General features: G+C 42.0%; 2 long non-coding RNA genes across 2 annotated transcripts; both read right to left on the reverse strand.

Annotated features, from left to right (window-relative positions):
- Positions 1-12,187: 12,187 nt before the first annotated feature.
- LOC120398395 lies at positions 12,188-15,649 on the reverse strand. Its single transcript, XR_005594349.1, has 3 exons — positions 15,324-15,649; positions 14,548-14,650; positions 12,188-13,442 (listed from the first exon to the last, which is right to left on the reverse strand). It is a non-coding gene; the product is annotated as an uncharacterized LOC120398395 (long non-coding RNA).
- Positions 15,650-20,522: 4,873 nt separating this feature from the next.
- Positions 20,523-21,733, reverse strand: LOC120398396. Its single transcript, XR_005594350.1, has 3 exons — positions 21,649-21,733; positions 21,461-21,540; positions 20,523-20,619 (listed from the first exon to the last, which is right to left on the reverse strand). It is a non-coding gene; the product is annotated as an uncharacterized LOC120398396 (long non-coding RNA).
- Between the last annotated feature and the right edge of the window lie 1,101 nt (positions 21,734-22,834).

The raw sequence follows: 22,834 nt of genomic DNA on the forward strand, positions 1-22,834 counted from the left end.
CAATAGATCCTATTCTTGACAACCATGAAGCCAGGAGGTGGGATCTTATCCAGTATTTTCATTTTTTGGTCCGCAAGAGGCAATGATTGTATCTTAATATTATTTGTCTTAGCAAGCCGCGCTCATTGTGTGAGCCTTGGCACAGGGCTTCCATTCTCAGGGAATCCAGCTTTGTCAGACTGCTTGTAGAAAAAACCCTCCTTTCAATCCTTTCAGATCAGCTCATTTTGGGCCAGACCATTTTTTCCATAGGCCAATAAACTTGCACCCATCATTTTTCACTTGCAAATTTGTGCACACATAAATACTCACATTTGATGCACGTACATCATACAGCTGGATGCTTAGCTACTCAACTCTCACATGCAAAAAGGGAAGCATTCAAAATTTCAGGGGTAAATTTAGAGGCCAGGTTAAGGTGACTGAAAATTTAGCCTGGTAAAATTACTTTCCCATGCATAGCCTAGCCAAGGAAATTGGATTTCACTGATTTGATTCTGGAGCTAACAATAGTTAATTCAACATGTATAAAAGCAGTTGAAAGAGAATTAACAAATGTGAAGGAGATTCAGTAGGTAATCCATCCTAACGATACCATGAAGCACCAAGGATCTTATTAACCCTGTAAATAGTAACATACAAACACTTCTTCATGTTGTCACAGAATCATAGAAATGTAGGGCTGGAAGGGCCCTCAGGAGAGCATCGAGTACAGCCCCCTGTGCTGAGGGAGGACCAAGTAAACCTAGATCATCCTTAACAGATGTTTGTCCCATCTTTCTTTAAAAACCTTCAAGGATGGGGGATTCCACAACCTCCCTTGGAAGCCTATTCCAGAGTTTAACTACCTTTATAGTTAAAAAGGTTTTCCTTATATCTAACCTATCTTCAGTGGACATGGAGAACAATTTATCGCCATCCTTTTTGTAACAGCTCTTAACCTTTAACCTAGTCTTTTCTCAAGACTAAATATGATTAGTTTTTTTAATCTTTCCTCCTAGGTCAGGTTTTCTAAACCTTTTATCATTTGGACTGTTTCCAGTTTGTCCACATCTTTCCTAAAGAGTGGCACCCAGAATTGGATACAATACTCCAGCTGAGGTCTCACCCATGCCGAGAAGAGTGGGACAATTACCTCCCATGTCTTACATATGACACGTCTGTTAATTCACCCCAGAATATTAGTCTGTTTCACAACTGCTTCCCATTTTTGACTCCTATTCAATTTGTGATTCACTATAACCCCCAAATCCTTGTCAGAAGCAACACATTTTCTGAGGCAACATTAAACCAGAACTTGTCTTAGAAGGTAGAAACTAGTGTTAGGCTTGTTCTTATCAATTCATGCATGTTTTCTCTAGCACTTAGCTCCACAAAACCTTGACTCTCAGTCTGAGCAGATTTTCTTTATTACAAGGTTACAAAAAGGACTATAGTACTATTGCGTGTATTTGTCTGTGTATATGTAAGTCCATGATGATGATGTGTAGGATGGGTAATGCATTTGGCATGTCAATTTTGTGCAGATAATGGGTTGTCTGTGAATGACTCTTCTTCCTAAATCTCTCTAGTCCAAGCCAGAGGTCAAAGGAGAAAGTCAGTGAAACATTGATAGAGAAGGCTTCACCCATCCTACCAAAACTTCCCATCATCACAGGGATAAAACTATTCATCTTACTCCCGTCCTTGTACTTCTCTTAGACCCTTTTAAACAGAAGGAAATGACCTCTCAATAAAACAAATTCTTCCCTATTGTAACTCCACTGACATCAATGGAGTTACATCAAAGGTGAATTTGACCCAACATGTCTAATTCACATCAGCCTTTCTTTCATAGTTATATTTTGTAAGATACACCTCTGAAGGGGTCAAAAATGGGGAAAAAACAATTGCACAATTTTTTTCTAAAATTTTGAAGTTGTTTCTGTGTCACAGAATTAAATAAGTTTTTGATTTTTTTCACAATTTTTAATAACATTGCCATTTTTTCTTTTCTCCTTTTCTACCTTTCACCCCCCTTTTCTTCTTTGTTACCACTAAGTGAAATAAAATGAGTAGCATTCACTTTTTCCTTTTCTTTTCCCCCCTTTCCCTTCTTTCTGATTCTTCCAATGTTGAGACAGGTTTGAAAATTACAGAGTAGCAACAGAGAAAAGGACTAAAAGAAAAAAAGGGTTTGGACCTAAACATTCATTCTATTGCATTCAGTGGCAAAAAAAAAAAAAAAAAAAAGATGGGGTGAACAGGAAAAAAATACACTGAAAATTTTTCTATTTTTAAACCCTAAATCACATGGAAAAAATTGAAAATTTTCACCAAACCCTGTTTTCCTGTGGAATAAGAACTTGTTTTCAATGAAGCCCCATTTTTTGGCAGGAAATGTGTACAGTCAAAAAATGTCAACAAGCTTTGCTCCAGTGCACTAATCATTGACCCATTTGGAGTAAACTGGCTTGGAGAGCAGCTAACCACTGTGTGATCGTCTACAGTGCTAATCTCTATGGGTGCAATATCAGTGTGGACACAGGCAATGTGTACACTGCAATTGGAGGTCTGATTTGCTGCTCAGGTAGCTGCTTTAATCTAATACCATGCTAAAAATAGTGAAGATGTGACAGCACAGGCTTCAGTGCAGGCTAGCCATGTGAGTAAGTACCCGTTTGCTTGGAGAAAATAAGCTTTGTTCAGTCCATCTGAAATAAAAACCCACTCCAAACCCTGACTTTCCCTAGCACCATTGTTCCCATTCCCCCACTGTTTCTTTTGCCATGTAAACCAGGAAAACTCCAGATTCACTCTGGATTTCCACTGAGTACAGAATCTGGCCCCAAGGCTGGAGATTAAGATGTTTGTGGCCTACTCCTTCCTATTTTCTAGGGGTTTTTGTATTGGTGGAGTTGGAAAAACGAGGTATTCACGGCATATGTTCTGAAATACCAAAGCAAAGCCTTAATGAGTTCAAATGTGTATGTCTGCTGTGAGTAATGATGCCTAATATTGCTACAAAATAATTCCTTTACATGTTCTTCTGTTTAAAAAAAAATGCATCATTGCTGCACAGGGGTCATAAAAATTACGAATGTCTTTTCCCATGGCATGAAGCCATGGCATTCTGTAAGGCATTGTGCTAGGCTATTATACACAGCTTATAATCAGAAACAAATGTAACACATGAGATGATGTGATGTTGCATGGGAAAAGTGAAAATGGAGCAGAAAAGTGTGATGGACAGTGACTTGGACAACAGCACCATATATGAGCCCAGTGCCCTATTCTTCACACACTAGAGGTTATGCAATGAGAAATTATGTTTTTGGTTCTTGGACTAGAAAATGGAATAGCAATTCTTGGAAGGAAAGGGATTAAAAGCTGTTGCTGTCTGGGATCCACAGTATGCAATAAAATACTGTATTTCCTAGTCAGAACAAGAAGTGCTATAGGCAGGCCTTCTAGAAAGGGTATTTTTATTAAGTCAGGCTTGACAGTGCTATCCACCAGTGAGAGATATTGTCTGCTATTGGAACCATTCTCTTGATAAATATTTTTCTGGGTAATGGATGGGAGAGGTGGGTGTCCTGTCAGTTACAATGTTATACTGTATATCTCTGCAGAAACAGTTCTGGTTTCTACAGAGAATTTGTCTCATTTGAATTTGTGAGAGGTTTCCAACACTCTGTACTAGTGCTGCTTGAAAATTAAACTTCTGACTGAAAGATGTAGAGCAATTCATCTGTCTTTCTGCCAATGTTTGTTTCCTGAAAAAAATGCATGTTTGTTCTGCTGAAATGGTATGACAACCATTTTCACTTTCAATCATAGACTATGAAGCTTCAGCATCAAAGCTGGATTCAGACTGACTGATTTAGTCTGCAGTGCGTGGAGTGAAAGGTCAAGTAAAATGAGTCTCAGAGGAAAATAATAATCACTATCAAAAAGTATAAAACTCATTCAGACTCTGTGTCATTCTGCATTATTTCCATTCACTTTAAAAGCAATCTACTGTCCAATGGCCACACTCCCTTTAAAGTTGGGTAAGCTGTGCCCTTTAAAACCTTACCTGACTAGGCTTTAATTTTACACTGGTGGAAACAGTGGCCCAGATCCAGGCATCTAGTTGAGCTGCACTTGACACAGGACCTGTGCAAGGACTAAAGGTAGCTTAAAGTTCTCTTTGTATTCCTTTGATCAGAGTGAGAGCCAGAGCCCAGTTCAACGCTCTGCGTAAGTTACAGCAGTGATCATCAGCTCCAGCCACCTCCCCGACATGCCCTATGCTCGTTGGGGATTCCCTTATGTAAATCTCATTTAAATTGTTGCAGGTTAGCAAAACTGTAGAACTGAGAACAAATCTAGCTTTCCTGGCTATTCAGTGAGCCAATGTACATGCAAAAGTTGATACAGACATTCAGAGGTCAATCATGTAGACATTGACCTATAGAATTTCTACAAAGAGACCTGTTACGAATTTCTGAATCCTTTCTGTTCCCACTAAAACAGAAAGAACCTTGGAGTCTGATGTTGCCACTTTTAATTAAGTTGAGTAGTATGTAATCACCTAAGGAGTTCCATTGGCTTCAATGGGACGACTTGGGGCAATAAGTGCTACCCACTGTGTGATAGAATCAGGCCTTCAGCAACTACTGTATTTTAGGATTGATTCATTAAATAGAACTCCACTTAAATCTTTAGGAAAACCAGATATATTTAGTAGAGCCTATATGAAAATAACACTTTCTTCTCAGTTACAGAGCAATCATTGGTTACATTCTATTGTTTTGTTATGATATACATATAAAGGAGTCATGCTTTGAAACGTAACAGGATGGAGCCTTTTTTCTTAGCAGATGGAATCCAGTGAATCATTAATTTAATTAAAATTAAGGAATAGTCATTGAATATTTGATATTTTACATACAACTTAAAGTATGTATATTTATGAACCATACAAATGTACCAATTCCTGTTGCTCTCCTAATTACAATATCCTTATCTGCCAATATTTTTTCCTTCTTCTCTCTTTGTGTCTCCTTTACGAAACAATAACAACTCTTTAAACTGGAAACTATCATCCTTTTGGCTTTATAGTACAGCCCTGTTTGGCCAAACTGTCATACTGAAACTTTCTTATTAGATTTCAGCTAATGCCCCTCGACGTGACTCATGTGCCCAATCACTCTCCTGATTGTCCAAACCCCTATTTACCTGAAAGATTTTGTTGTCCCCACAAACATCTGAGATAAACTGATTTGCATAGGATTTGTTTGGCTTAATTAAATAACTGATGCATTGGTCATGCATTCCTCAGAAGTAGTTGTTTTTCTCACGAGGATTCTTATCAGATGGCTCCTAACATCAGTCAAAAACCACAGTTGTCATTCATCAGACCACAGTTTGAGTCTGTTCAAAGCTCTTCCATAGCTCATCCTTAGCAGAGAGAGTTCCTCTGATTAACAAGCATGATCCCTACATAAATAGGTTTGTTTCTTCATGTTGTAAATTTTTACACATGTTTGCTTCCTACAGCAGTTGGATTTCAGGACAAAAGCCTTCCTAATGGAACCCTAAGTGCATATGCAACACAAAAGGTCATTTCTGGCTGACCTTTCTCTGCAGTGCATGGGACAAAAAGGGACATGCTTACACCATTTGCTTACATTGGTAGGTAAAGAAAACCTTAAAAGGTGTGTGAGTGAGTCAGTCTCATTCAATTAATTTCTGCTTCTGTTATTTATTCACATTTGAGATAGGAGTTTTATTCTATCTGTGTCCTTCAGTAATGGAGCTGATAACATGAACATTGCTTTGGAAAGGGAAAAGGTTAAACATTAACGAGAAAAATGGTTCTAAAACAAACAATTTGAACATTTAAAAAAGCAATCGGAAATAACTTGTCGCTTTCCCCCCGAATTACTGTTGTGCTGCTATTCCTGATACAACAGTCATGCTTGCATCAGCATGTGATGAACCCCACTCCTGTACCTTATACACATCAGAGTTCTTGGGCTGGCCTTGAAATGTTATCCGATTAGGCTTTCACAAGGGATTTCTGGTCCTTCCTGCTTATGATCGGACTGGAAATATACATGAGAGAATAGCCTCTCGTGTGTGACCTTTCCACTTCCACTTCTGGCCCCAGTTGGATCCAGGAAGTGAAGAGATGCAAGAAAATTAAAGACAAGGGGGTGGGGGGAGTTATCCAGAGGTTTCCAAACCTCAGAAAATTGTTTGAGTTCTGGGCAAAGGTTTGGGTGGGCTCCTACTTTCTTCAGATCTGTTTCCATGGCTGTAATTTACAACTCAGCCATACAAAATTTCTAGAATTTGAAATTTAACCAGCAATATCCATCAAGGATTCTTTGTGGTGTTTTATTTTTTAATTTTGTAAAAAAAAAAGGGGGGGGGAGTTGGTCAAAATTTAATTTTCTCTCATGTCCCAAAAAAATACTTAGATTATTTGACGCAGTTTAATGTACTTCTAAGGGTCTGATTTTTCTTTGTTATATCAGCCTATCTACATCAGGCTTAATTCTAAGCTCACTTAAGCCAACATAAATCTTGAGCAACTCCTTTAAAGTTATTGCCATTTCTGATTTCCTCTAGTGTATGTGAGAAAGGAATCTGGCCCAAAACTCAGGATATGATTATTCTGTAAAATGGTCTAGTCTCTCTTTGTTTGGTGGGTTTTGGGGATAAACCAGCTCAAATAAACCAGCTCAAATAAAAATAAAAAATCAACCTCCACTTCTCCCCTCACAAAAAAAATTGAAATTTCCATTTCACAAAAAATTCTGGGTTGTCAACATTTTGTTTCATTCTGTTTGAGAACAAAATATCATCACTGAAGAATTTCCAGCAAAAAGGTGCAATCACTGTCACCAGCCTGCCCGGTTGATGTGTTGATTCCATGGGATCAGCATGTTCTAGCTCAAAAAAAAACCCCCAAAAACCCACCTTCTCTTTACCACCTTAAATGAATTATTTAGTGTCCATGGAAGGCAGAAACAAACTGACAGTGCTGAAACCACAGATCTCTGTTTATCACAGGACAGGTACAGTATGGGTAGCTTCCATGGGGACGTCTTCATACAGATCTGAGCATCTGAGGTTCTAGACTTATTTAGTCCTGGGCTCTCTTCTGAAAGTTGTAATAGCTGTGATAATCGCTTATGTGCCTCTGGACGTTAATCTCAATCTGACCTAAAACTCACACCAACCCGTTAGTGAAGTTCTGATGAGTTGCTAATCTGCATAGTTTTCACATAGCTCTACACAACCCATTTTCAACCAGAAGTTGAATTATAGAAAGAAGAAAGCAATTGCTATACCAGATCAAACCAAGTGTCGCTCTAGCTCAGTACCCTGTCTGTCTCAAGCAGTGGCCAGTGCCAGCTGTTTCAGAAGACACTGTAAGAAACACCAACAGGGAGAGTTTTATTCTTTGTCCCCATTAGTAAGAGGTCAGTTTATACCCTGAAGCATATGAATTTATAGCTCTTCCAATATATTCTTCTAAAAAAAATGTAATCTCTAGTATCATAACTCTGTATATTCACGATTTGTATGCAATAACATTGTTTGTTCCAACCTTCTATGCTCTTGGTCTCCATGACATCTTTTGGCAATGAGTTCCCAGATTAAGAGTGTTGTGCTAAAAAGCATTTCCTTTTATCATTTTAAAATGTGCTACCTTTCACTTTAATAAAATATTCTGTGTCCTTGTAGTATGGGAAAGGGTGAACAGACATTCATGATCTTCTTCTCCTGTACCATTCCTTATTTTGCATGCTTTCATCATGTCTCCTCTTGTTCATTTCTTCTTTAATGCAATCTGTACTACAATGGCAGGATATTCTACCCGGATTTACCAGAAGTCTTGCAAAAAACTCCTGTTCTTATAAGATTTGCAGCTTGGTTTCCAGATCAATAAGGCAGCTGTTGCTTAAGAAAAACTGGGAGCTGGATCTACCAACATTTTGCCTTCCCACATCCCTCCCTTCCTTCCCCAGTTTCTTTCATCCTCCCCCTTCAGATCAGATCCCCAATGGAGCCCTCCTTCCCCAGACAGACTCTTCCTTCCTATCACCCTCCCTCTGATGGACTCCTTCATTTTCCCCTGCCAGCTCCCCTGGTTAAAATCTTGGTTTCTCACAGACTTGCCGTTCTGCTGAGACTTCTTGGCCTGGATCCCAAGGTTCCTGCCTTAATCCATCCCTTCAAAGAGATTTGGATAGGTCTGGATAAGATTGCAAGTCTCTGGATGCTTATTCAAAGTGCTAGGTAGGGAGAAGGGGGCACGTGAATGAAAGAAGCCAGAGGGCAGTTGTGCAAGCTTGAGTAAACATTTTTATGAATCAAGGGCTCCCCCAATATCCCCCTCCTCCCTTGTGGGTCAAATTCTGCTCAATTGAGCTAATCTGGATGTATACCAATAAAGCAGCAGACTCTGTCCCACAAATCTGGAGCAACTTCACTGGGCACTTTGAAGCAACAGAGGAGACAGTCATATTGTCAGAAGGTATAAGTCGAAGAAGATAAAACTTGGGAGTCCTCCTTTCAGGAGAACTCTGATATGTTACATACTACTGGGCATTATATGGTGAGTCACAACACAGGACTTATTTGAAACAAAGGGAGATAAGCATTTGGAAGCAATATGCATTGCAGGGGTGTGAACAAAAGAAAAAACAGAGATCACAATAAAATGCAGGGCTGGGTTCATCAACCTGCCCTAGTTCTGGTTCAGTGCAGTGGAGAGCAGAGGGATGAGTCCTCCAGGGATCCAGTTGCTTTAGAAACACAAAGTATATTTAACACATACCTGGCCCATAAAGTCTTAAAAGGAATCTATATTGTTCAACCATTCCTCCTCTCCATTTCTGGAAATTAGAGCTGGACTAAAGATAGTGTTTGGATCTGGTTTCAGAGGTGAGAGTTCAGGAATTGAAGTAATGTAAGAGTTCCAGTTCTGGTTTGATGTCAATGGCACTGTGACAGGGTCTGCTTACCCCGCACTAGCCCAGACAGGGTTAAGCCCATATTATTGATAGCAGAGGTCCCGCCTTCCTGGTGGGACTGGGCATGCTCCAAATGCTCTAGCAGTATAAGGGGAGGAAACCTAGCTCATTGTGGGCTGGAGGCTGCAGGGGAAGGACTTGTCTGGAAAGCTCCTGTGGAAGGCTAGTCACAGCCCCTAGCTACACCGGGAATCAGAGTCTCCCCAGGCCTGCTTGAACCTCAGCGACTGGAGGAGCCACAGGAGGTGACCGGCCCAGCTGACCATGGAAAATCTGAAGTCTCATAGGATACCCCAACACAGACACTGGTAGGAAGTAACCCAGGGAGGGTGACGGAGTGGTACCTCCCACCTGGGAAACCTCAGAGTGTTTCGGTAGGACCCCACCACTGAGTCAGTGGCAAGTTGTTATGCCACTGTAAGGGCCCTGGGTTGGGGCCTGGTGGAGTTGGATGGGCCCAGGCACTGCTACCAGGGCTGCCACACCCCTTGGTGTGTGTCCCACCCCCATAGACTCTGGCTGCTAGGCCATGCTGCCCTGCACCTAAGGGTGGCTCTATAGACTCTGGCCACTAGGCCATGCTGCCCTGACCCAAGGGACATAGACTGTCACAGGCACCCAAACCTCATGAGCTGTTTTTGGAGATTTTGGAAGAAATATCAGAAAATCAACTTTTATCATGAGATTTCCACCATTTTGGGCAAAATCTTGTAAGATTAGGTCTCGTGAGGTTTCAGTCAACCCCACATTAGAACCAAAACATTGTCCACCTCCAGAACCAAAACCAAAGAGGCAGGTTCAGATCCAGGGATTCTAATGTGAATCCTTCCCCTTGTGATGGAACTAGAAAACAGGGGACTACAACTCCCATCAATCCCCTTCCCACTGTATATCCCCATCCTCCTGGATAAGCAGGGACTACTTTTCCTATCAGCCCCTCCTCCCTGCACTTCCCTTTCCCCTGGCCAGGTAAGGGGAGAAGGCCAGAACCAGGAAGAAGCTGAGTTCTGTTTGACAATGGGTGACACATGGCACAGCGAGCTGGAAAGAAGCCTGAGGAACTGTGAGCAGAGCCTCATGTGGGACAAGCTGTGAATGTGGGACATTACAGCTGGGCGCAGATCTGTGTGGGATTTATAGGGAAGCAGGAGTGGCTGGGCAGGGAGCCAGTGCAGATGGGTCCCCAATGAGAGAGACTAACTGAGCCTGGCCTGGAAACCAACAATCTCCGATTTGCTTAAATAGAGACTGGTCTGGAGACGACACCGCAGGCACCAAGTCTGAAGAGCCCTAACCCTCGATTATACTGCCCCTGAAACCCAAATACTTACTGCTATCCTCACTTTGAACCGTAACTGTTTAAGTCTCTGTACCTAGAGTATTAGCCAGGGCCGCCCAGAGGGGGGGGCAAGAGGGGCAATTTGCCCCAGGCCCCGAGCCCCACAGGGGCCCCCACCAGAGTTTTTCGGGGCCCCTAGAGCAGAGTCCTTCACTCGCTCTGGGGGGCCCGGAAAACTCTTGCGGGGCCGGGCGCAGGAGCTTCTTCTGCTCCCGGTCTTCGCCGGCGGCGGGTCCTTCCGCTCCGGGGCGGAAGGACACCCCCCCCCGGGCGAATTACTGCCGAAGATGGAGCGGGACCCGCCGCCGAGTTCAGCTCGGTCTTCGGCGGTAATTCAGCAGCGGGGGGCCCTTTCCTTCCGGGACCCGCCGCCGAAGTGCCCCGAAGACCCGCGGTGGGGGCCCCCCCTCTGCCGAATTACCGCCGAAGACCGGGCTGCACTTCGGCGGCGGGTCCCGGAACAGAAGGGCCCCCCACCGCCGAATACCCCGGGCCCCCGGAATCCTCTAGGCGGCCCTGGTATTAGCAACCTTTGCCTTTCCTGCCATCCCTAGTGACCATCTTTCCCTTAGCCACTTGTGCCTAAGTGGTTATGGGGACCCACCAGGGATAGCGCCTTCAAGGCCTAGCTGCTGAAGCACCTACACTGCTTGTCTCTGAGACACGGTACACCGGGCATGGTACAGGCCCCCTGGGTTTACGGTACAGAGTAACCCCAGTCACTATACCCTGCTGACCCCACAACATTCAAAGATGTTTGTTCATATTCCGGCTTCTGACTAGAAATAGACTCAGTTTTGGGACATTAAGCTCTACTCTCCATCCAACTGACACAAAGTCATGTCATGTTCATTGAATAAAAAGCATGATTTAAAGCAGCTGTAAAGAAACCACCAGCTGATGCCAGTAAACCTCTATCTAGCCCATAACTGTTTAAAGCCAGGAAGCAGTGGGTGTGCTCAAAACAACATATAAAGATAAAGATGTTCAGTGCCATAATCGTGAATGTGTTTGGGGGGAAAATGGGGAGGGTGTTCCAGCCTGAAAGAGATGAGAACATGCATTAGCCTAGAAAGTGTGCTAGTGTTATGCAATGGTACGGCAGTGAGTTGGCTGACTTTGAAAAATGTATCTTTAAATGGTGAAGAGGGCTTGAGAAACAGAATGCATAACTATTATTACTGTTTGTTATATGTCTTGCACTACTGCCCAAAGGTCTATGCAGGGTAAGTGCCTTACTGCACTATGAACACACCCACAGGAAGACCTGGTCCCTTCTTACAATAGTGTTTACTGAATATTGTGGCCCAGACTCCTGGGTTTGGCACAATTCCACTGTAGGCCACTTTTGTGCTCCCTGGATTCTAGAGCCATGCAAGTGCAGGCTCAGTTTCCACAGCAGTGTAGAGCTACAGGAATTTGCTTGGTGACACCAGCTCTAAGGGGACATTGCTGAATTGCTCATTGTCTTTCAGGCAAGGACTAACTTTCTGTTAGGCTTTTGTACAGCTCCTAGCACAATGAGGTCATGGTCCATGACTTGGGCTCCTAGGCAGTAACTAACAGTATTAATATTGATAATAATAATTACTAATTAATAATAAAATCCTTCTGCCAGGTGCCAATGGCAGCAACAATGACCAGGTTCCTGTAGATCCTTTTCTAGAATCAGAACAATGGCTTGAGCCCTAACCAGAGCAGTTCTGGGAAATTAAAATAGAACATTCTCAATCAGCTTTCCAGGTGGTTCTTCCTCACAGACAGGCATGCAGGAGACTGTGGGAACATGGAACCACAAATACCTTTTTATTTGCAGGAAAAGGGGGGGGGGGAAACTAAACAAAAGCAACACAATAACCAAATGTATATATTTACATACACTCAAAGGAGCAAAACTCAATCAGTGTATCAGGAGTGTGGCCAACACCCCACTTCCAATGGATTAATTGTTCAGCTTGTTGAGGTTCAGAACTTAGTCATACAAGAAACCCCAGCCATCTAAGACCCCACTCATGGATCCAATTAGACTCTCTGATAGCCGGGATGTCAGAGGATGGCTGTCCTCTGCCGATCTGCTCCAGTTCAATGAAGTCTTCACCAGCCAGTTCTACTCCAATTTGCAGCTACCTGGTTCCTTTTCCTGATATCAGCTCCACTGCAGCTGGTCCCTCAGGCCACACTGTGAAGTCAGATGTGTGCTACCACCACTGGGTCAGGGTGGTTGGGTCCCAGGGAATCCCTCCACAGATGGTTCAGAATCTGCAGATGAAGATCCCAGAGCACCACAGAACCTTTGGGCAGACTGCCTGCCTGCTCCCTGGGCTAGAGCTCCTGGTCACTAGAGCAGATCCTTCAGCCCTCTCTTTTTTTTAATCTTAAATCCCATTCCCAAACCAGAGTCCACTCCCTGAGCAGACCTCCATCCCTTAAGCCTTTTAGCCATGGACCTTACAATGAATAAAAATAATAATAATAATGAAATCTCTGTGGGTTCAGTACTGCCACGGTGGTGAATAGTACCTTACTTCACAATTAGTGCTACTGACTGTGTGTGTTACAAGGCACTATTCTGTGTGACAAATGGTGGCCTTATATAGATTTTTCCCATTATTCTCTGCCCATTATTCCTTGTTATTAATCTAGCTTCATGCCTCAAGATGATGAAACTTGTATAAGGAGGGGGTGTAGTTTAGTGGTTAGAGCCACTATCCCATTCTGTGCCCTTCATTAACTCACTGTATTTCACTTTCATCCATTTGTAAAATGGAGAGTATTAATATGGAGCCACAGAAGGCTCAAGCTGTTAATGTTTGTATAGCACTTTGTGAGCCTCGGATGGAAAGCGCTATAGCAGGTCAGAACGTTATTAGTAGTGTGTTATATATTTAGATGTGCCTCTTGCATCAGAAATATATGGCTGCAACTCATCAGAAGGCAACAGCAGGGCATGCATCAGGGTCTTTTTCCTGTTTGCTTTATGGTTTCAGTTATTTCTGGGACGTGAGGAGCACTGGAATGTGATGTCACTATGCAAACAGAAAGAATGGTGTCGTCAGGGCTTGGTGGGTGGAGATAAGATGTTTTATTCCCTGAGGAGGGGAGAGGAGAAAAGGAAAAATTTAGTCCAGATAAAGAAACATAATGGAACTGTCAATAGAGTCACAAAGGGAAAGAAAAAACGCTGCCCCCCATGCAAATGGTTTGGGAAAACAGTCCACCGCCCTTAGCTAATTCCCCTGATTAAAACTGCATTAGCTTGTAGGTGTCAGGGACAGGCAGCTGTTTTCAAGGAAACCCTGGCTCCAAGAGGTCCTTCCTTGTAGGGCAGTAAGGCTGCTCTATCTGGAGGTAAATGTCAGGGAGACACGCAGCCTGCCGACGTTTGTCCTCTTTCTGACAGGCCCTGGCCAATGTCCTGCTGCTGAGGGTCGTGGTAATTTACGTCCCTTCTGTGTACATTAACTTATCTACAGTGGAGCTGGCTGTGCTTTTTCAGTCAGTCTGTCTCCTCCACAGGCTGTGAGACTTTCCTGACTGTGGGACTAAAAGTGGGAACTGGCTGCTCTGCTCCTGCCAAGTTCCTGAGCCGTACGAACAACAACAAACACAGCCAAGGAGCCAGGCCGCCTCATTCTGAGCCACAGCAGACATTGCTAGCTGTAGCATTAGCACTGTGCCTAGCCTTCCTGCACTGCTATCCCCTGGGAGAGCAGGAGAGAAGGGGAAGGAAGGCTGCTGCTGGAAATTAGATACTTAGTCCTTTACTTTTTGCCTCATTTTTATTCTACTATTATGTAACAGCAATAATAGTTATTTATTATTTGCAACTCCCTGGGGATTTCCCCTCCCTCCCCCCATTTATAATGAAGCAGTCTAAGTAGTGCCATTTCATATAGGATTCAGACATTTCCCAGTTTACTGGCAATTTTGGCGCCATAGCTTTAGAGGGTATTTTTCAGGATTACCTTGTTGAAGTATATTAGTAAAAAGGTTGGCAATTAAGTTCAATTGTAAATTCACTGTTGGCATAAGCAAGCAAATATTCAGTGGTTGCATCGATAATTTTGGCTCTACATTTTTAATAACGCTTTCTTTACTGAGGCCAGAACTACTCTCACATCCTTGGAGTGAATTTCTGACATAGTAACCTGCTATCCCTATATGCATGGAATTTAACTTATTCATTCCACCTACCTGGCATGCCAAGAGCTTTTCACTGAAGTTAAAATGTATGTGCACTATTAGAGTTAGACTCATGTTTAACATAATAATCCATTTGTTACTCACTGGGTGCTCACTGGAAAAAGAGATGGAAAAGATTATATCCACCACCAATACCTTCTTTCGCTGCCTGTATTGCACTAGATCTAGCTAAAGCTGTGGAAGTGAAAGGAGCCTTGCTAACATTATTACTCGAATGGCTATGTCTGCTACCTGGCCTGTTCATGATAAAGCCCACTCACACACAGGGAATCCACATATGATCACTCCCACTGAGACTCAAATAAATGGCAAGCAAGGTTGATTCTTTCCATACTGTCTATAACACGTCATAAAAGCATAAGTAGAGCATCGTTCCTATGTTGTTATCTAAAAAGCATTAATTCACCATGGAGTTCTGAGAGTGAAAAAAATACTGAAATCAGTAGCATCATACACATCCATCTGTTTAGTGCAAGGACAGCTTGGCCTGCTAGTACCAACCCCCTACCAGATCACTTGTAAAATCCGTTCATCTTCCAACAAAACTGCCAGAAGGAAAGAAACACAGGGAGTTAACACTTTTTTGCAAACATCTGAGAGTCTCATTTAAACAAATATCTCAATGACAGTTATGTTCCTCCTGCATTTTCAGTGGATGTTCTTTCAAGATATTTTGTTATTTCTCTTGAGATTCCCAGACTACATCAGGCCTCCATCATGCAGGCTCTGAGATGGTTGAAGCGAGAGTCACGCCTTTCACTACCAACCTACAGACAAGCAGTCAGACATGGCTGTCACTGCTCATTGGTTTTCTTTGTCGTCTTCTTCTTCCATAGGTACTTGCTAGGCACCACTGGGCACTGGTCTACAGTGCCTATGCCTTAATCTGGCCCTGCCTGTAGCTGGCACATTACAATTTATGTCATCACTCTTGCATGGTGAAAGTAGCTTGTTTTTTCTCCTGTATCAGGATCCCATTGAATATGTAAAGAAATAATTAACTTTGGTCCAAGGAGCTTCCAGTCCTGCAGCAGAACAGTTCAATAAGTGCTTAATGAATTAGTTCAAAGCTTCTCTTGTATTTTTTCCAGAGACTGTGTCCCCCACTACACCCGCAATAATAATTTTTCTCCCATTTTCCTTGATGGCTTGGTTTATGCTCTTTTGGGGCAAACAGGAATCTTAATTAGCATTCAAACAGAATACTTCTCTTCACATTTCTTCAGGGGAATAAAAACCTCTCATGGATTAACTAAATGTGTTAGCCCTCAGCTCTTAGCAAGATAGATTAACAATAAGCACACTAAGTACAGAGGAATCAATTAGGAACTTCTCTGACAAATACCAGGGGCCTTTTCTAGGTATAACTACAAAGAACTATGGGTCAGTAAAAATGCATTCATTTAAAATAATTAGGGAACAGCAGGACCATGGTTGGTAACAAATACTATCACTATTGTAGGGTAATTATTTTTATTATTTAACAGGGGATAAGTGATTTCCATGGCCCTAAATTCTTAATTGAATGCATTTTTCAGTATTTTCTGTGGGTGGCACATTCATTTGTAATGCAATCTAGCAGCTGTCCCATTTCTAAGATGCCTGGTCAGGTCCTATTTATTACACAGAACAAGCTGCAGATAACTTTATATTTTGTTGTTTTCTTCCGTATCTGTGTAGCACAGGTTGAATAATATGTTTTTAATTGAATTTCCATGAAGATAAACATGGCTTAATTATTGGGGAGGGAGGAAGAATTTGCAAAACTCACCTGCATTTGATGAAGCCCCTAATGTTTGACACAAAGTCTGTGAAGCTTTCTAGCCTGCCATCTTAACTGAGTTTGTCCTCATTTTTACTGAAAATCCACTGCAGAATTATATAAATCTGTTATATTTCAGGTTCTGCTTATGTTTATGGCATCAAATCAGGCTTTCTCTACAGTGAGATTTGAAACCTTCTCAGGACTTTCCTAGAGAAAACTACATTTTGTTCTAAAAGTGCTTTAACATGGTGTCATATCTTAATATAAACTTTTGCACCTTGTCTAGGCTAGTGAAAAAGTTGATTCCTCTACACATGAAGAACTTTTATTCTATTGGTGTTTCTGCTGAGGACCACATGCATGCTAAAGTCATATAGCACGTCTCTCATTTAAAGCACTCCAAGTCATCATTCTCCTGTCTTACTGTGTTTAACTCAGGTTTTATTAGATTTACAGAGGGGCAAGAGCAGGGGGTGAAGGTAGTGAACATCCCTGGCCAGGAATGGAGGGTAATGATCAACTCAAAAACCAAACAAAATTTCCTTCTAGGAAAAACAAGCACATACCAAAGAAGGGGTTGAATAAGTTGAAGATGACTCTGGGCAACCATTGCTTAATTGTTCTTCTCTTTATATCAGTAGTGGAAGAGACTGCAAGAATGACTCTGTTTTCTCACCAAACATCAAGCAATCCCTTTAGACTTAAACCAACAATCATTTTCCAATCAGGGGCAACGATCATATGCATACAACACAGTCTCTCGTACAACTCAGTGCAAATAAATGTTGCTAATAAAGACAAGATAAAATCTTTGAAATAGTTAACATCCTCCCAGCTTATGTAGCCATTTACATTTATTTAAATTTACTTATCCCAAGACACCCAGAAGGTGGGTGTCTAGGGTTCATTGAATTGTTTGAATATAGAAAACAAGATTAAAGAAGGAGAATGCACAAGGCTAGCAGAATGGCATTATGGCACACAAGCAACATTTTCCATTAGGATATAAACTGGCCATCAACAAGTTTAGGCTTGAAATTAGACGATAGTTTCTAACCATTAGAGGAGTAAAGTTCTGGAACAGCCTCCCAAAGAAAGAATTGGGGTTAAAAAAACAAAACTAACTGGCTTCGAGACTGAGCTTGATAAGTTTATGGAGGGGATGGTATGATGAGACTGCATACAACAGCATGCAACTGCTATTAGCAAATATCTCCAACAGCTGGTGATAGGACACTAGATGGGGAGGGCTCTGAGTTACTACAAAGAATTCTTTCTCAGGTGCCTGGCTGGTGGGTCTTGCCCACATGCTGAGTGTCTGATCACCATATTTGGGTTAAGGAAGGAATTTTTCCCCCAGGTCAGATTGGCAGAGACCTTGGGATTTATTTTGCCTTCCTCTGCAGCATGGGGCACAGATCACTTGAAGGTTTAAACTGTGTAAATGGTGGATTTGCTGTAACTTGAAGTCTTTAAATCATGATTTGAGGACTTCAGTAACTCAGCCAGAGGTTACGGGTCTATTACAGGAATGGGTGGGTGAGGTTCTGTGACCTGCAATGTGCATGAGGTCAGACTAGATGATCATGATCCCTTCTGACCTTAAAGTCTATATGGATGTGAATGCAGTTAATGAGATGCTGAGGCAAGCCATGACTATCCCTTGATCAGGTCACTCACAAGGTAGAGTGCTGCAAGATTCTTAAAGAAAATGCAGTCATTCTCACTCTTTGATTCCCAGTGAAGCATAAGATTGTCAGACAAAATAGTCTCCTATTTTAAACCTTTTCATCTAGAAAGGAAAGCAATGAGGATTCTGAACATCCAAGAAGGAAAGAAAGCAAGGAACATTTGATTCAGCTTTTTTGATTTACTGCTGCAATGAGTTGCAATTTGTATCTACCTAGACCAGTGGGCTATGTTACATGCCTTTTAAAAAGCATTAGAACCAGATCCTCTGCTGGCATAAACTAGTATAGCTCCATTTACTTTAATAGATATATGCTGATTTACACCACCTGAGAATCTGGCCCAATAGTTTGTTTTTTGTTTTGTTTTTAATAAAGATATTGTTTTCTACACAGAGTAAGTGACAAATAAAGCATCTGAAATGAGGGGGAAATATGTATTGTGTGCAGTGCAACATAAAAAGAAAGTAACATTTCTGTCCCAAGTACTTTTATGTCAAGTTTCAGTCTTAAAAGTAAAAATAAAAACATCGATGAACTCCTTAAAAGGCAGCTCATAGTAGAAACCCTCCTTATAGTGACATTGCCAAGCCCTGTTATAATCTGTGTATCGGGGGAAATGGGGCAGGGGGGGGGAACCCAAGGACTCTTGGTAAACTTGAATCTCTTTGGGGCAAGGATATGTCCCATGAAGCAGTCAGAAATCCAAGAACTCCCTCCCAGTGCATGCTCTTTGCCATCCTGGAGGCTGTGTCATTTCTTTGAAGCAGGCTATATTTTGATGGGCAAAACACCAGAGGGTGACGTAAACCTCAAAGGACGATTGCCTGGGTCCGGAATCATCTTATTCTCAAAAAAAATCTTAGAAAATCTTTAGAGCTGCTAATGCTGCTTTGTCTGGTAGCAATGAAATGAGAGATATTAGTCATAGAGCAACTGCATCAAAGGATTGTCACTGAGTTAGAGAAAATACTGATTCATACAGAGGTTTCTCGTACTCAAACCTATTTATCCTATGTGTTTATATATTTGTTTTGGGAAGACTTCAGATATAAGCATCATGTTGATGGGAACCACATAAGAATCTAGACAGACAGATCTGCCTATCTTTACTCTCACTACAGTACATTATAGAGCAGCAGTTCTCAACGCATGGTCCATGGACCACTTTCTGGTGGTCCACAGAGAACTGGCCGATCACATGATTCTAGCGCTTCTTGCTGTTAAATCACATTCAAGGACTGCAAAAATACATGAAATACTTCTCACATATCTCATGTAAGTCATCGTTGTTACCACAGGGATGTTATCCATGGGAAGAGAGGTGGCTAGATGGCAGTGCTAGTCACATAGCTTTACTGATGCAAAATTTGTAACAAGAGCTGGACAAAATAATTAGATGACATTTTTTCCATTTAAAAATGCTGTTCCATCCAAAATTACATTATAAAGGTTTCTTAGCTCCCAGATGGAATTTCTGGGCAGAGCGAGAGAGACCCAATGGTGGTAAGATACTCTCTGCCTGATTGAGAGGAGGGACTTGAAATTTGGGGTCCTACATCCAGAAGAGTGCTCTAAGTAGCTGGCTTTTGAATGTTCTGGGATGGATTTCTCCCTCATGTTTTTTTTCATGAGAACAGTCTCATTTTCATTCTGTATTAGAATAAAAACACATTTATCAACCACGGAATTCTTGGTGAAATGGAATTGTTGTAACCACTCATCCCAATAGTCATTTGATGCTTCTGAAATATGGCTTCTGTAGTAAATAGCACATAAAATGCTATCATTCAAAATGACTGCTTGCTATTATTATATTCCAGTAGCATCTAAGGCCCCCAGACAAGATCAGGGCCCCATTGTGCTACACCCAGGGCCAGCTCCAGGCACCAGCTTAGCAAGCAGGTACTTGGGGCAGCCACTCCGGAGAGGGGCGGCAGGTCCAGCTATTCAGCGGCAATTCAGCGGAGGGTTCCTCACTCCCAGTCGGAGAGAAGGACCTCCCACTGAAATGCCGCAGATTGCGATCGCTGCTTTTTTTGTTTTTGTTTTGGCTGTTTGGGGTGGCAAAACCCCTGGAGCCAGCCCTGTGTAGCAAACAGTTGTTACAGGTTTTTAAAGCTCCACAGAAAGCTGGCTCTTAATTCTGTAGTGGATCAAACCAAAATTCTGGATCTGATTTTTAGGGTGTTTGAAATCTAGATCCAAATGTTGTGCTTTTGGACCATCTCTAATTTTAACCAATAGCATTGCTGTATGCAAATGAACTAATCATCTTTTAGCTTCCCATCAGCAACTGGGCTGGGCAAGACAACATTCTGTTTGACCTCTGACATACACAGAATGTTAATTATGGGAATCTTTGTTCTCATTGCATGGGGAGTTATGGATACAGTCTATGTGTTTAATATGGGTTTACTCAGAGGCTACGTTTCTCACAGTTCTAAAATGAAATATAAGGACCCAGATGGTAATAACCATGAATAAGATTACATAATAATTGAATAACAAGGCTGATATCTTGCAAACGAGAGGTCCATTATGTCTTAACCTGTTCTTTGTCACCACTGTTGTTCCACTGTCAAGGTAAAGTCAGGAATGTCCACAGACCTGTTATGACATTAATCATAGTCCTGTGAACAACAAATGCAATTAAATTGCAGCAATTAAGAACACAGGAAACATTTGCGTTTTTGGAGGACTGTGGAGTAGTATGCTTTACACAGAAATCATAAGAGTTGTGTCAGAGCAGCAAGATAGGAGCTGCATATACAGCCTTCCTAAAATGGAAGAACACCTCAGGGAGTGGTACACCTTAAAGAGGCAGAATAGCCAGAGATGCCCTGAAGTCCACTAGGGACCTTACTATTGCTATTGATTTTCTGTGGAAGGAGCCTGGATACCAGAGTGTTGTTCAGCACTATAAAACCCTAATACAGATACAGTGTATAGTGTTCTGGCCTCCCCATGGTTACACTGAGTGTGAGTATTTTAAACACATATCCCAGCATCTACTTGTTGCATGGGAAACAGAAAAACTGCCCACTGCACAGCTGTGAACTGATTTTTCATCATTAGAACTATGGATTGGCTAAAACTAAATCTTTGGTTCTGAATGTATTTGTGCCAAGAAGGCTGTGCTTGCATAAAAAAATATTTTTAAACGATTAGACATTTGTTCAAGAGACGGGACCACGTCTTAAAGTTCAGATCAAAATTCAAATCATAATTCAAGATTTCCCAAAGCAGAAGGATGTTCAGATTTATACTTTGGGCAAATTATAAAAAGGGCCCAAGCCATAGCATTTGCATCTTGATGAGAATTACACTTTCCTAAAGTTCAGGAGGTTTTGGACCCAGTGGTCTGATATGAGAGCATCTCTAATTTATCAGAGTAAAAATAGTATCTGCAGTGACACTGCTCAGATAAATACTACAAGAACTATTGTACCTCCTGCTTCTGATCATAAATTGATCACCAGCTGCAATTGAAGTGTGTGGGTATCATTTTCTTACCCTGCTCCTTACCACCTACCAAAAATGACACAGACTGTTATAAACCTGAAGGGTTGCTTACAATCATGAACCAATCTTTGTCTTTTCTTAATTTAATTTTTAAATGATAGAACGTTCATTAACCTTCTCTCCGATGTCCTTCTTCAGGAAGCAGATGCTGTTGACAGCAGCAGCAGAACCAGCGGCAGTTTCCTGTAAGTGGTTCTGGTAAGACAGGAAGCAGCTAAGGTGACCAGATGTCCCGATTTTATAGGGACAGTCCTGATATTTGGGGCTTTGTCTGACACAAGCACCTATTACCCCCCACCTTCTGTCCCAATTTTTCACACTTGCTGTCTGGTCACCCTAGAAGCAGCAGTTCTGAAGCCCTTCATGGTAAGTGACCTCAAAAGATCCCACCTGGCCAAGGAGAAACAGGCAGAGCTCCAGTGTCTCCCCAAGCTACTTAGCAGCTGCTGCTTTAACTGCTGAAAGGAGGAGATGCTGTAGGGGGCCAGAGCCATTGCCAGGAAACTGCCAGCTTCTTCACCCCTCAATCCTGCTTGAAGAGCTCTCCCTTTGCAGCCCATTGACTTTTCCCTTCTCAATCCCTGCAGATACAGCCCTAATAGCAAGTATTGTTTGGGGGAAAATGTATATTTCCAGGCTGATCATGGAAGTCAAATTGGATACCAAATTCCAGCAAGTGTTCTGCACAGGCATTTGCCAGAAAACGTAACCCAATGGAAATTAGTTGTCCCACCTTTGACTCCTCTAAATGGATCCAGCCAGCCAGCTATTTATATGGCCCCTGTTACTGTATTATCTGAATACCTCACAATCTTTAAAACCCATAGAGATGCTACTGTGCAGACCCTCAGCAAAAGAGGGGGTTTGTGGACTGTGCTCTTGGAGTCATGGAAATGGTCTGCATGTTTACACACACACACACACACACACACACTTCTTACACGTTGGGTCTTTGCAAATTAGTCATGTTCCTGGCAGAAATAACACGTGTACACATGCAAATGCATGTGAGGAACAGGAGACAGACAGAATATGGATGCATATTTACTTTGTTTTTGCAGTGTGTCTGTGCATCTCTTTGAGCCACCATTGCATGGTGATCCAGAGTTTGGCATATAACATTCAGTAGTTGGATATAGTAGGAGTGCATCAATAATGTATTGAATTACATGTAAATGTATGCTATGGTATCATCAGTGCTTTCTATTTTTCTGTTTTTTATTATCCTTGGATGAACTGGGCAATTTTTAACAACGTAGCTGAAGACAAAGAGACAATTGCCCTTGTTTCTCAAAGCTTA

The sequence above is a fragment of the Mauremys reevesii genome, linkage group 2, assembly GCF_016161935.1.
Source record: "Mauremys reevesii isolate NIE-2019 linkage group 2, ASM1616193v1, whole genome shotgun sequence".
Classification (NCBI taxonomy): domain Eukaryota; kingdom Metazoa; phylum Chordata; order Testudines; family Geoemydidae; genus Mauremys; species Mauremys reevesii.